The sequence below is a fragment of the Phasianus colchicus genome, chromosome Z, assembly GCF_987193195.1.
Source record: "Phasianus colchicus chromosome Z, bPhaCol1.hap1.1, whole genome shotgun sequence".
NCBI lineage: Eukaryota > Metazoa > Chordata > Aves > Galliformes > Phasianidae > Phasianus > Phasianus colchicus.
The window spans coordinates 60,111,673-60,126,683 of record NC_143476.1 but is presented as its reverse complement, the minus strand read 5'-3'; the positions used below and the strand labels follow the sequence as shown (position 1 = coordinate 60,126,683).

The 15,011-nt window shown below is 40.2% G+C and overlaps 1 pseudogene; it reads left to right on the top strand.

The window, feature by feature from the left end:
• Positions 1-5,861: 5,861 nt before the first annotated feature.
• LOC149913021 (uncharacterized) lies at positions 5,862-11,377 on the top strand (annotated as a pseudogene).
• Positions 11,378-15,011: the final 3,634 nt, after the last annotated feature.

The window sequence follows — 15,011 nt, the reverse complement described above, 5'->3', positions numbered from 1 at the left end:
GATGATCATTGTGGTCCCATTCAACCCAAATAATTCTATGATTCTATGATATAATACCTGAAGCTGTGATTAATCTTTATCTTTCATGTTTATAAGTTCAAAAGAAAAGCACAGTTACTGTTGAATAAGCACTGTTGAAATCCTTATACAGCCCTCCAAACTTAATCTATGGCCCAAAGAATCTGCAACAATATTGATTTAATTAAGTCTGATTAAATCCTAAAAAATTCAAAGAATTCCTTCAGGTTCTTACAGTTTTTTAGTATTCTGACTACCTAATTACACAGTTTAACCATGACTTTACCAACAGTGAGCTTTCCTGAAAATGATTTAAAAGAAAAAATGCATATATCTCCCTTTATTTCCTCCATTAATATCCACAGAAAAGTGTTCTCTTTACTGATTCCTGCATAATGACCACTGAATGGTCTGCAGTGGCATGCACATATCGGTCCAGTCCTACATTTCACTGAACAGCACTTAGGCATTTGATCAAAATTGTCAGCTTCTTAAAGTAACACGAGTGACAGCCATTTATTTCAGGCCTGATTTAAGATTGAAGTCTTTGCAACTAACATACGTTGAAAGTTAGATGTGTGTTGACTGTGTAATTTGGACCCCAAAACTTTACTCTTGTTTTCTATCTTTTTATCTGAAAACATTTCCATTTTGGCCTAAAGTTATGCATCTAGATCAATCTGAAGAAAAATTCACAATTCTAGCCAGAAGGTATAAGAGGTAGATTGTGTTTTTGCAGTGCAAATTTCCAGTATTTCTGTATGTAGCATAGGATAAGATGCCTGGTACAAAGAAAGTTGCTGAACAGAGTAAAGTTGAGACTGGGTCGTTCCAACCTAGGTATAATTGGCACAGTCTCTAGGTAAGATAATTATATAGGGTAGGGGAGAGTATGGTGCAGGATGGAACTAGTGTGCAGATATAGTTTAAAATATTGTCCTCCTATCACTGTAAAAAGTACAGAACATACCCAAAGACAATGGATTGGTAACAGACATTGTATGGAAGCGTGATGTATGGTAGCTATGGAAGCGTGATGTAGCTATGGAAGCGTGATGTAGCTGTGGAAGTGTAACGTAGCTATGGAAGTGTAATGTAGCAAGAGCATCAGAAGACTGTGAGCCTGAGACACTCATCCAATGAGTGCCAGGAGAGGCTTTACCTGCATCAGACCCAGGGAATATAATGGAGTGGATTTCACTGACTAGTTGTGCAATTTCTCCCTTGTCAGTAGGGGTGTGCGCCCATTACTGCAATAATGAATAAACTGCCCTTCATAGATATCTTTGCTTGATTGGAAATTTTTGATCTTGAGCATGTTTCTCACAATTTGGTGCTGAAATCCAGGAACAATATCGCCTGCCTGCTATGAGCCTGCATTTCTACAGTACAAGACAGTGCACCCCATTCTTATTTCTGCAGCCCTGTAAGTTGGCAGCGGTGGCTCATCATGGAATCGGTTGTGGACCTAAGGATGTTTTTAAGAGGCAAGATCTCTGAACAGCTGGGGGATAGGGACGGACAGCAGGCACTGCGGTGATGTGTGATTGCCCTTCTAATTCCTGGCAACCCTGTGCACAGATCAAAGTAAGAACAATCAAGTGTGATTAAGTACTGCCTTGGAGGACGAGGTCTGGGACTCATGTTGTATGTGAGCGTCTTGCAAAAGGATTGTTTGACGACACACCTCATTTCCTAGAACCAAGAATTGGTGTGTGCAACACTGCAGAAGTGCAGTTCCTGCAGTAGCACAACCATAGGTTGCTGAGAGAAATGGGGAATAAGAGTTCCAAGGTGGAGGACAGAGAGAGAGCCCCTGGAGGAGTGCCTGCTATAAATCCTTCAGGAAATGTGTTGAAAAATTGGAAGAGAAATTAAAAAAACAGGGATAAAGATAAACAGAAAATGATTAGGTATTGTGTTATTGTATTGCCTAAAGAGCCGATTGCAGGGGAATCAGTATTTTGGCCAAAATACGGGTCTGGCGAGGATTGCATTCGTCAGGCTTCAAACATGCAAGTAAAAGTAAAAGTCCTCTATTTGTTATTTTACTGTTTTGTTTTGTTTTGGAAGAGGAGTCCACATATGCTGCTTGTTATATTTAGGGAGTACAGCAGTTAATCATGGCTAGACAAAATTGTGTAGATAAGGAAGAAAAGAGAAACCCCAGATGGGATCCTTTAAGCTGTTTACTCCCTGTACTTCTCCCTAGGGTTAAACTCACTCGCATTTCTCTATGGAACGACATTTTCCCCCCCTTGCCATCCTGGCCTTGAGTCAAGTCCTGTAACTACAGGAGGGAGGCCGGAGACAGCTGACAGAGCAGAGGATATTGGCTCGGATCAGCCCCTTAACAGCCCACCTGAACTGAGCTCTGTGATTAGTGCTGATGCTGAAAAGAAAAAGTTCTGCCAGCTTGAGAAAATACAGAAACAATGCAAAAAGGACATTGTAAGTTCTCCTCATCCTAAATATAACTCCATTAGCCCCACTCAAACTTCCATGTATCCTCTTCGTGAAGTTCCAGTGTTATCAGGAGATATAGGATATGTAGACTCCCTACTTACTAGTGGAGAAGTGAGAAATTTTAAAAAGGAAATGAAATCTTTAATGAAAGATATTACTGGATTAGCAGAACAGTTTGATCAATTCTTGGTCAGCTTAAAAAATACTGGGACTTAATTTAACTGGGAACATCTTCAGAATAACAGGGGTAGAGGGATCAAGAATGATAGTTTCACTTTATGAGACTATTGAATTAAAATGAGACGATAAAATCGTCACAGGGTAATTGTCATACGTCCCAGAAGCAGGGGAGAGATTTAATAGTTAAATTAGGATTGAAGTTGAAAACTTGTGGAACAGGTATAAAAGCGTCAAAGAACTTGTTAACAGCTGTTGAAAAAGAAATAAATCCAAAGATGTGGGCAGGGGGAGAAAACCGGGGTGGACTCACAATTACTCCCTGAAAGAAAAAATAACTGCCCAAGAATGGAGTGAAGCTGTGAAACAGCAACAATATCCCATACCTTTAGAAAGGATAATAGGTCTAAAGCCTATGATACAAACATTGGTTAAGAATGGTCTTCTGGGACTCTATGTCACCCTATAACACTCCAATTTTGCCATTACAGAAGGCAGATGGCACCTATGACTGGTACAAGATCTAAGAAAAATTAATGAAATAATTCTCAAACAAAACCCCCTGGTTCCTAACCCCTATAGGTTAATGAGTCAGATCCCACACAGACATAAGTGGTTTTGTGCAACAGACTTAAAAGATGCTTTCTGGACCTGCATTTTAGACTCAGAGAGTCGAGATCTCTTTGCCCTTGAATGAGGGGACCCAGAAATGGGACAAAAGTAGCAATATAGGTGGATTGTTTTACCCCAAGGGTTCGCAGAATAGCCTAATTTATTTCTTTTTATTATATTTTATTTTATATATATATATATATAATATAATATTATATTATATTATATTATGTTCTGTTCTGTTATATATATATAATGCATTATATATATATTTTATATATAATAAATATTCTATTCTATTCTATTTTTTTATATAGTACATATTTTATATATATATATATATATATATTACTTTAACTAATTAAGTGCTGGAGAAAGTTTTGGAAAAGAGGGGGTAAAGCTGTTACAGTATGTGGATGATTTGCTGATTTGTGGAACAGAGGAGTCCAAAGTAAAAGAGACTACAAGTAAACTTCTGAATTTCTTGGGGAACATGGGCTAAGGGTGTTTAAAAGTAAATTGCAAAAAAGAAGTCAAATACTTTGGGCATGTAATTTCTGAAGGGAAATGGAGAATTAATTCGGTAAGAATTCAGAGTATTGTGCAGCTTCCTCTCCCAGGAGGGAGTTATGAAAGTTTCTAGGTCTAATTGGATACTGTAAATTATGAGTAGAAGCATATGTACAGAAAAAAAAAAAAAAAAAAAAAAAAAAATCACCAAAGAGATTTTTATCTAAAACTATCAGAGGGAGAACCCAATGTATAATAATGCACAAAGGAGGAAAAAAAATCAAAGAATCAGTAGAAGTATTGAAACAGGACTTAATCACAGCACCTGTGTTAGAACTGCCTGCCTTAAAGAAACCATTTCACCTTTTTGTAACTGTCAGTGAAGAATCTGCTTTAGGAGTTCTCACACAAGAATAGGGAGACAAAAGAAAACCTACCGCATACTTGCCTAAGCTACTCAACCCTGTATCTCGAAGTTAGCCCAGATGTGTCAAGGTGGTAATAGCAACTGCCTTATTGGTAGAAGAGAGTATGTGTGTACCCTTTGGGGATATTAGGAGCAAAGTGTTGAGTTACTGATAATATGTGTTTCCCCCCAAAGAGATTGTTCCACATTTTGAGGCATGGTCGTTAACAAAAAAAAAAAAGGGGGGGGGAAGTGGAATGAAGGCAGGAATCCACTCCTCCACCCCTCTTAGAAAAGCATGGTGCCAAACCCTCCCCCTGGAGTTGGAGTGGGCACAGAATAATTGGCCCAACTTAGAGAGAGTCACAGATCATATAAATTCTCTCCACAAGCAAACTTGTATGGGGGAGGAAAAGGGAAAATCAATCACTTGTGCAGTTCTAAGAACTGCTCTCACTGCTGCCGTAGAAATCTGCAACAAACAGCACACGGCAGAACCCCGTATTGTTCAGTCCTTGCAAAAATTGCCTACGTACCTGTAGGATCAAGTAGAAGATCTTAGGGAGCAGTCAGAAAAAGAACATTCAAAAGTCCTCCTTCAGCAAGCTCTTAGAGAACAGTTGGTAAATGAGAGGGAGATTAATGCTACTTCCCCAGGTAGTGACTTTTATCCAGGAGAAAATCTGGAAAATGTGAGAGCCCAAATAAACAAATCAGAAAACCTGGTGACCCTTCTCTGCCCTCTGATAGAAAGTGGGCATGCATATGAAGAGAATGAAGGTGGGTACTCTGATGTTAGTACTGAGGAAGTCACCTGTTCTGCTACCAAGGTAGCCAAATTAAAGAAAAGTTTTGGTTGTACCGCTAGGAAATCAGAGACAGAGTATGTGTGGAAAGTGCCACTAACAGGGGGAGAACAGACCCTGTTGATTCACAGGAATCAGAGGATTACTGGGGACCTGGAATATTTTTCACCACTGGCAACCACTGTGCCCTGTGGTCCTTTATTCAAAGAGCTGCTTATTGGGATGATTACTCCCTGGGACAACTGATGTTGATTGATTTGCTGCACATTGGTCCTGTCCCTTTAACCCTCAAAGAGCCTCTTAACAAATACATCTGGAAGGCTCAAGACGATCTAGGAAAAATGTACAAAATTAACCATCTGGATTTCACCCATTTTCCAACTCTGGTTCACTTGGGACCAGGAAGTTTGTTGTTGTTGTTGTTTTCTTTTCCAGTTATACTTTCTCTAACCTTGGTTCCTCTGGAACTGGGAAGTTCTCTCTTTTGATTTCCAGGTGCCAATGAATGCTGATCCTGTTGCTGTTCCTCACATGTTCCCTTCTTATGCTGCTCCTTTCTCTGGGATCCCTGTGGTATCATTAATGTCACTGTTTTGGACAGGTATCTTCTTCAGATTAATATTTGTAATTGCTTATGCTGACCTTATCACATTCACTGACTGGTCACAAACCTGTCCACATATTGGGCATACTGGGTGTATGAGACTGAATTCTAATCTTAACAGAGGCTTAACCCTTTCAACCATGATTAAGCAGAGTGATGAAATATATTCAGGAAATGAATGAGGCCAGGATGGTACTGGATAGTACTCTGGGGAGATGCAGGACAAAGAATAAAAGTAGGGTGTCAGATGAACAAGTGATCTATGTATATTGAAACACCCCTGCAGTCTTCCCTGTCAGCACTGGGAACCAATCAGCAGTTCTCTTCTAATGTATTGTCTCAATGGGAAAGAGTTAATATAAAAGACCACCAGTTAATTGTAGACGCGCTCGCCATAACTCAAAATAATGTATTCCTAGCTCTTGGTTGAGACAGTAAAGGAAATACTTTACCCACTGAAATTTGAAAGGTGATTTGGGATAATGTAAGCAAATTTGAAATAGAATTTCAATCTTAGTGTCATCTAGTTAATTTTACTTATGATCCTGTTATTAGCTTTGCCACAGCTTTTGTCCGAACAATGCACAATGCTTTGGTATATACCATATACTCAATCATTGCACTGGGGCTGAATGGGGTTATATTCTACCTATTAGAACACAGAGTATGGGTGCAACAAAATGGAACAAATGGCAAACGATAGATGTTAATTCATGTGCTGTATGGGAACAACAAGGATTTATTTGTGAGAGTAATACCATCAAGACTCAAGACATTTGTCTTGACATGGAGCAAAATATTTGCCAATTTTAGAGGTATCCCAATGATACCCCTGAAACAGTGCTCATCAAAAGGATGTGTGTGTATGAGAACCTCTTATAATTTTATACTCATAGGTAATATTATTATAGATACAAGCAATCATTCAAATGTCTGTGTTTGTAACTTTACCAACGTTATGGGATGTGACTTTAATTATTCAGTTCCAGTTATGTCATATCAGTTGTGGTCCAATCACACATTAACCCATGATTTGCCACCTGCCCCAGTTGGAATGAATCTTGATTTGGTAAAGAAATTATTGCAACATGACAATCTGTACCACCTGCTAGAATGCATCCAAGATAATGGACAAAAAACCCCAAAACCTTTGATTACTGTTAATCATGATACAAAAGAGATACAACATGTCCTGGAAAGGGTGAAGAAGGATGGAGAGCACCACTGGCAGGAAACGCTCCTTGGATGGTCACCAACAGCAAGAGGAGTTTTTAATTCTGATCACTCTGTTGTGATCTTCTTAATCCTAATGCTAATGTGTTTATTGCTTGTAATTATATTGTATATGAAAGTCTGGCACATGCTGAGGCAACTAGCCCAGCTCGAATTACCCAAGGAGTCTGAAAGTTGGCGTGGTTAGATTACTTTTCCTCGCCTCCAGGTGATCCATGGGTAATGTGAGTCCTGTGATGCACATTGGCAGCGCTCATTTTGTTCCTTTGCTTTTGTGTGATTTTAACATGTATCTTTCCCTTCTGCCCTCATTCCCCTTAATGCTTTTTTTCTTTAAACCACCATGGGACAGTGATAACAAGCTTTGACCAGTGGGTGGTGTGTCCAAGGCATGACCTGCCCAGCAAGTTCTTGGAGTTAATGGTTGACTACCATGAGAGCAGCGGTAAGAGGACAGATGTGCTGTTCCTCCTGATTAACAACATGTGGGTACCCCCACAGCTACCATCACCGTAATGGACAGGACATGATGCGTCTGATAATTGGGATTGTCAGGCCCAAAGAGTTCCAAGGAAGAACGGATACCACATCTGCCAAAATGCAGCCATGTACATCAATGAGACGTCACTGATCAACCTGCTGCCTCCCCACAGACCAACGAGGCATCGCTGGATTCCTGGTGGTGACTATCCCTGCTCTGTAAACTGTTTGCTAGAATTTCTTTCTTTACTATTGCTAACTTCCCCATCTTCCCCACATCCCTTGTTAGCTTAGAACTTGTAATGCTGATTGTGTTCTGATTTAAGATTTTACTACATGTTCATACTGGGATGAATCATACAAGAGTGAAGAAAGTTTTATTCTTAATAACCAATATATATACTAAAGTATGGAGAATAGCAAGATGATTAGTTTTGATAAATTATTATTATCAATCATCAGGTCGGGTTAGCAAGGTAGTTTTCTTATATTAGAAGTGTTTCATAGTCTAGTGCAAAAACACAAAAGGGTAAAAAGAAAAAGATGGGGAATTGTGAGATGTAGATCGTGTTTTTGCAGTGGAAATTTCCAGTATTTCTGTATGTAGCATAGGATAAGATGCCTTTTACAAAGAAAGCTTCTTTTTCTTTCTAGCAGGATGGGTGTGTTTAGAGCACACTGAGACAGCACTCTTTTTCCTACATTTCACAGTTTTAAAACATAGTCTGCATTACCATAAAGGACAGCTTGGAAAGGAGGGGAGAAAAATAGATTAGGCTTCAGCCTCCAAATGAAAAAGTATGGTTCTCAGCACATGCAGCTTTTTACCTGAATATCTGACCGGTACTTGTCACCTAATGCATGGATTGACAGTATTTTTTTTAGAAATAAACTATGTTTCCTAAAAATATCGTCTGCAAAACATGGAGAGGTGTTCCAAGTGAAAACCTCTTTCACTTGCTCTGCTCTTGTCCTAACTCCTGTCTTTAGCATGCCAGGAAACACTTGACATGGGGCCTACAATAGACTTAAAATCCTTTGACTCCCTTTGTGAAGAAGCAAGGCGTGTGTAAATGCCTCTACAGAGCAGCCCTAGTTCCTTAAGCTATTCAGACGCTCAGAAAAGAAACCAAATATGAGTTCTAGACTCTGACTGGAAGCTCAACAAAGTGGTAAGAAGCTGTCAGTTCTGAAGCACAGACCCAGTGATTTGCCCAGAGAGGTTGTGGATGCCCCATCCCTGCAGGCATTCAGGGCCAGGCTGGATGTGGCTCTGGGCGGCCTGGTCTGATGGTTGGTGACCCTGCACATAGCAGGAGGTTGAAACCAGATGATCCTTGTGGTCCTTTTTAACCCAGGCCATTCTATGATTCTATGATTTACAGCTGATGACAATTTCAGTAAGTTGGTATTCCTTAACACCAGACTGGAGCATTTATTTACAATGAAAATGGCTATATTTGCAGAGCAGAGAATTCCTTGCACGAAATGACAGACATCCGTTTGGATGTCTGCTACAAAAACATGTTGTTTGAAACAGCCTTTCTCCAGCTCAGCAGTGACAGCATTCAGGAAATGCATTGTTCTCATTACATCTTTAAATGTCTTAATCAAAAGAGAAATCTGGCTGCATCTCTCAAACAGGCATCAACAGAGTACTACATCCACAGCTTGATCCTGGGGAAAGTCAGTCTAAATTCTGGCACCCACCATAAAACCCAAGACTGAGTGCAGGTACCAACCTCAGGCGTAGGCAGTGATTCCTTTTCTTAGCTTGCACCAAACACTGAAAGCAGAAAGGCTCCCAGAGGAGCCACAGCACTTTGTGCAATTTCACAATGAAAGTGTAAGACATTCTCTACCACAAAATAGGTCCCATAGTGTCACTGTGTCTTGCAGGCTTGCTTTAACTGCTTTTGCCTGAAGGCATTGTTCCTCTATCACAGTATACATATGCTTGCCCCATATGTTCCTGCAAGTGATCCTATAGGGCTGCTTCCTTCTGCAACTGAGTGAAGTTCTTGAGAAGCGTGATCTCACTTTCTCAATCTGGGGATGGCAAAAGGAAATTACAAGAGATCCTTTCAGCCTCCCCGCTGCTCTGCCATTCACCACAGCTGGGCCTGGTTCTCCCCTGTCGTTCCTTGATGTGTCACCTTTGCATCCAGAAAGAACAAAAGGCTGCGGCATTAATTTTAAATATACCATGTTATTTCAGATAAACTTAGAGGCTTAATGAAACAGTGGAGATTGTTAACAACACTTTAGGAAGATTAGTGCAGCATTTTTAGATTAAGTTGTTTCCTCATTGCTTTTCTAAGAGTCTGTCTGGAAGGCAAGAATACCTGAACCAGATGAGCTGTGTGCCAGAAGCAAAGCAGTCATATCAGTGCAGTGTTGTATTCTGCATTATTTGCTATCTGTCCTAGCAGGGTTACTGATGACCAGGGTCTGGAGCATCTGGAGCACAAGAGAGTCTGAGACAGCTGAGTTTGCCCAGCCTGAAGAAGGGGCCTAGGGAGAAGCTTATTGCTGCTTTCAGACATCTAAGAGAACTTGGAGGTGCATACCAGAGGGCCAAGGTGCAGCAAATAGAATACGCAACAAGGGAATGTCACCTCAGCTATTGGGAAAGAAACACAATGAGCACACCATGAAACACATTGCCCAGAGAGGCTGTATCCTCTCTGTGAGAAGTTACCTGCAGGTGTTGTGAACCATCATGACCACTTTAGATAACAGGAGACAGATTGTTTGCAGGTGGTTCCTGCCCACATACCAAGACCACTGCACAAAGCCATTCCAAATATATTAACCAGTAATAGATAGCCTTTTGGGGCTGTAGTCAGCAAAGCATCCCACAAAGGAACTTTCCATCCCTAATAAGATAAAAAGATCAGAGAGTTCATCCAAAGGACACACAGAGATGACTACCAGAGGTCCCAGGACCACCACCACAGTGAGACCAAGCATGTGCAAGGAAGCAGAACCCTATGTTAGTGATTTCAGGGGAATTATTGAATATGTATGCGCTGTCTGGGAAAACATTTACGTATGTAACATAAGAAATGTAGGTAAGATGAAGGTCTTTCATGCCAGATACGCATGTTTAGGTGGAGCTGCTCTCCTTGCATCTGGCGCCGCAATAAAAGAATGACTGCTTCTTAATATCACATTGGTCTTAAGGAGTTATCTTTCAGGCTTGTGTTTTTGTCTGGTAACACAAGCGACTTTTACAACCTAAATCATGCTGTGATTCTATAGTTGTGATGACACAGTTAAAACTGGGACCCTGGGACAAAGCTAATTTCCTGTTTTATTTTTGCAAAATACTGCATTGTGTCCTCCAAGCTATAGAGTGATTCCCAAGATTCCAAAATTAAAATTATACTGATGTGGTGATATGTAAAGGGACCTCCTTGGCATGATTGGATGTAGACTTACTAACCCCTAAGTTGGGAACCTGGTAAAGGAGTCTGCCTCCACTCATTTGGACAATGGTTATTCTTCTTGGCCCAAAACATGACCCTAAGGGTGTATCCAAGGCACAAGGGACACTCAACAAGGGGGCTCTGAAAAGCTTCTCATCTGTCAGTGGAACCTTCTCTCTGCTCTTCAGATGCTCTTGAGTGAGAAGGCAGAGGGAAAGGAAACCTCTGGAAAGCCAATGGATGTGACTCTGAGGAGCTAAAGGAGGAACAGAGCATACTGGAGGCAGTTTAGTGGGGAGTGACAGAGAACTTCAGATACCATTTGTTAAACATTTTCTACAAATGCTAAAATTATTTTCCTTTAGGGCTATTGGTGCGTATGTGAAAAATTATGCAATGGTTAATTACAAACATAAGTGTTCTTACCAAATACAACTGGCTTTCAGAGGAGAAGGGAAGAGAGAGGAAGGGAAGGAAAGGGAAACTGTAAGTCCCTAAAATTATCCATAAGTTATGGAATGTTAGATTCTGCCCTTCCAACAGCAGACTGTGGAGAAAACATAAATCTGTGTAGGACCCATCCAGCTGTGTCAAAGTAGAACTGGTCTTTTAGATAATCTTTCAAAAATATGTATATACCACTGCAACACTGACAAGAATAGAATTTACTTTAAAGAATGTAAAAATCAATGAAAGTTTCAGGTAATTGTTATTTATTTAAAGTTATAAAGGTATGTGTCCCTGAGTCTGATTCTGAGGAATGTAATTAAAGTCAATGGCACGTAGTTACAGTCTAATCCCAAAGTAGATGTAGAGAGACATCTACTAATGCAAAACTACTGAAAATAAGATCAGAAAAAAACACCAGTAGCTCTCAGTTGTAACACCTGAAATCTAACTAAAAAAATCCGTAATCACTGGCTAACTTGAACAGCAATGACATCCAAAATCACCAGTGAGATTTGGATGAAACTTCAAGAGCTTCTCTCCGTGTGACAAAACCTCCAGATGCCTGAGAGATTTCACTGAAGAATGGCATTCAAAATTACCCTCATTTTTCGCAAAGCTTGAAAGGAGGACAATTGTTGTGGGTGAGGAGTTGGACTGATTTGTTTTAATGAACAAGATTGACCATTGGTTGGAGTTTTTTTTGTTTTTTGTTTTTTGTTTTTTTTAAGGAAAGATTAAAGAAAACAAATAGTGGCCTTGCACAGTTTCTAGGAAACAGAGATGACTGTTATTATGGCAATTAAAAGTTAGCCCATGGCAATTAAAGGACCCTAAAATGTTTAACTGGGGGATTGCCACTTCAGAATGTGCAGTTAATCCATCACCTCCTTCAAATGTTTGTTTTTTAACGTCTTTGTTCCACACACTACAAAGATTACAGGCCACAGCCAAACTAAGTACTCAACAAGGTATTTGCTGATTTAATGAATACTAGGTGGCAGTTTTCTTCTTAGTGCCATATACTATTTTTATTTATTTATTTATTTATTTATTTACAAGTCCTTTGCATTTTTTTTTCTGGAAAGTAAGGAAACAACAGGTGTTTCACTGCACAGTCAATGAATAGACCCTTCTTCACGAAATTAAAAATGTGCAGGATGTAAAGCACATCCAGACATGTCCAGATGTTCCTCTGTTATCCTCTTGCTGCAGCAGGACAATACTTAATAACTAAAGTTAAATATGAAGGAGAGGAGGGAGAGATTGATACTGGAGATTCTCGGTCATGGGACAGAGGATAAAAACTAGGAGAAAATTTGTGTAAACAGTAAAACCAAATGACTAGATTAGCCTTTCTTTTGCTTTTGTATACAATTATATGCACTGCAGAGAGGGAACATGAACTACACTTCCTCACAGAAGAGCAATCTGTAACAAGTAGGTGGAGGAATAGTTTTCCCTGGTCCACACAGAAATGAATTTGAAGATGATTATGAAAAACACCTCTAATAATGGAAACCATGGAAAGGTGAAAGGAGGGAATTTCCCAAGAGATTTTTACTTACAACAGATGTTTCATTTTAGCAAGCAACTAGCAATGGACAGAAGAGAAACAGGACAAACACAACAAGCAGCCTAGGGTCCTGCAAGGATAAAACTCAGCCTCAGTTCAAGTCATGAATTTGTCAACTGAAGGCAAAAACTACGGTATTGCATTTATTGCTTTTTTGATAACATACAGCTTCTAGCTTTGTAGCCTCATTCTTTTCCATGGCCTTTGCAAGCTATAGCCAAATCTCAAACATGAGGCGCTAGAGGAGCTCTGCTCGTGGCAGGACAGCTCCACCAGGGGCTGAACACATCCCTGGCCTGAAAGCCCACTGAACAGGAACAGAAAAAGCCTCCTGTACAACAGACAGGAACAGGAGCTTGTGCCTGACTGTACTACACTGACCTTGTTTCACTGCACCATGAGCTGCATGATCTGATACTTCTGCAAAACAGTCATCTGAAAGTGATGATGAAATGCAGGACCACTGGCACACTGCAGGTCTCTGTCGCAGTACGTATCTGCTGATGGACTCAGGAAGCTGTGTGGTAACACCTGGGCTTGTGCCTCACGTTGCAGAGCAGCAACATGGCAGTAGGGTTACAAACTCTGGCTGACACCCTTTTATGGATAAAAGTCCATGGGGAGCACAGCCTGTGGTTTCAATGTTTTTACACATTGTTCCTGGTTATCTGGTTTTTGGGTCGACAGCAATGATGAACCTTGATTTTAATGTAAAAAGTTCTGAATTTCTGTAAAAGAGGATTTTGCAGACCACTCTGCTCAAGGACAAGCTTGCTGAGGGGTGTACAGCTTCTTATAGAACTGAGAAAGAGCTGCAATCTTCTTCACATGCTGCACAGAGGATTTTTTTGAATGCTTAAATCTTAACAGCTGGTAGATGGTGTGGTTTGCACTTTCCCACAAACAGAGTTAATCTCTCTGAGCCTTAGACATGTTCAACTTAAAGGTTTGTTTGAGCTTTTCGTCAAGATTACTGCTATGATCTGGGAGAAAAAATCAAATCTATTGTCTCTCCAAAAAGAGACAATCTCCTGTTCTTAGATATCCAAGGGCAAGAGAATGGATTTATGGCAAACATAAATTTCAGTTTCCAAAGTGATGTGAGGGGAGCTTACTGTTCCATTCATACAAATCAAAAGTGATTCTGAAATTCTACAAAATCTGTAATACAGCTCAAAAATAGTACACTTCCTTACAAATTATGTTTGATAAAGAAAAGCATGCACTCGGCCAAGCACATCTCATCAAGATCATCCCAGATGCAAAATCACAAAGTTCTTCTTTTATGAAGAGTTTTCTTTAATAAAGGTGTATCCTTATGCATTCTGGATGATGCATGCTACAGCTACAGCCCGTGGGCTCATCTGGTGATGCAGTGTCTTTAGAGAACTGGAGGTGACATTAGTCAGAAAATCAGAGTCCAACAAAGGTTTATCTACACAGCCAGCTATCAGAGTTCTTTGAAATGCTGTTCACAGTGATAGCAGCTAGTGATAGCAGTTGGGATAGCAACTTCCCAAAGACAGCTTGTTCAGGTCTCTTGCCCCATTGCCCAAAAGGCAGCCACATCATCCTGAAGATGTTATGTCACAAGCTGTGAAACCATGAATTTGTGCACGGATACCCTTGCTGCGGCAGTTGTAGCCCTCACATCCTTCATTAGCTCAAGGGAAGTTAATCAGGGGACACAGTCATGGCCACAGAGCCTTGGAAAATGGGAGAAGCCTACCTTAGTGCAGGTATAACTTTTCAGCAGGTATAACCAAGCAGATTCCACTTTTAAAGTAGTGCTCATCAGTTAGTGCTGTGTTACTGTGCTGCTGTTACTACACGTTATTGCTGCTATCTAAATTCACTGTTAGATAGACTGATGCAGTATTTCTTTTTGCCATGAATAAATTCATTTCTGTTGTGCTGTAGTTAATGTCACAGAAGTTATTACAGCAGATCCTTCAAGGACTGCAGAAAATTAATTTGATGAGGGAAAAGGCCTGGAGCAGCTCCAATTAAAAATTCAAATTATTGCCTAAGAAGCTTTTTATTCATTGTCAGAACATTTGCCTAACTTTTCTCAAAGCAGGGATCTATGCTGAAGAAAATTTTCTGGTGTGCCTCGGTGCAAACCAGCTTTTTCTCTCAAAGCAAGCTGCACACACTCATGTTGCATGCAAAATAAATACCAGGGAAGAACTGTAACAAAAATGTTGGCAGGCCCACAGCAGTCACACCCAAGTAAGAGAAATGA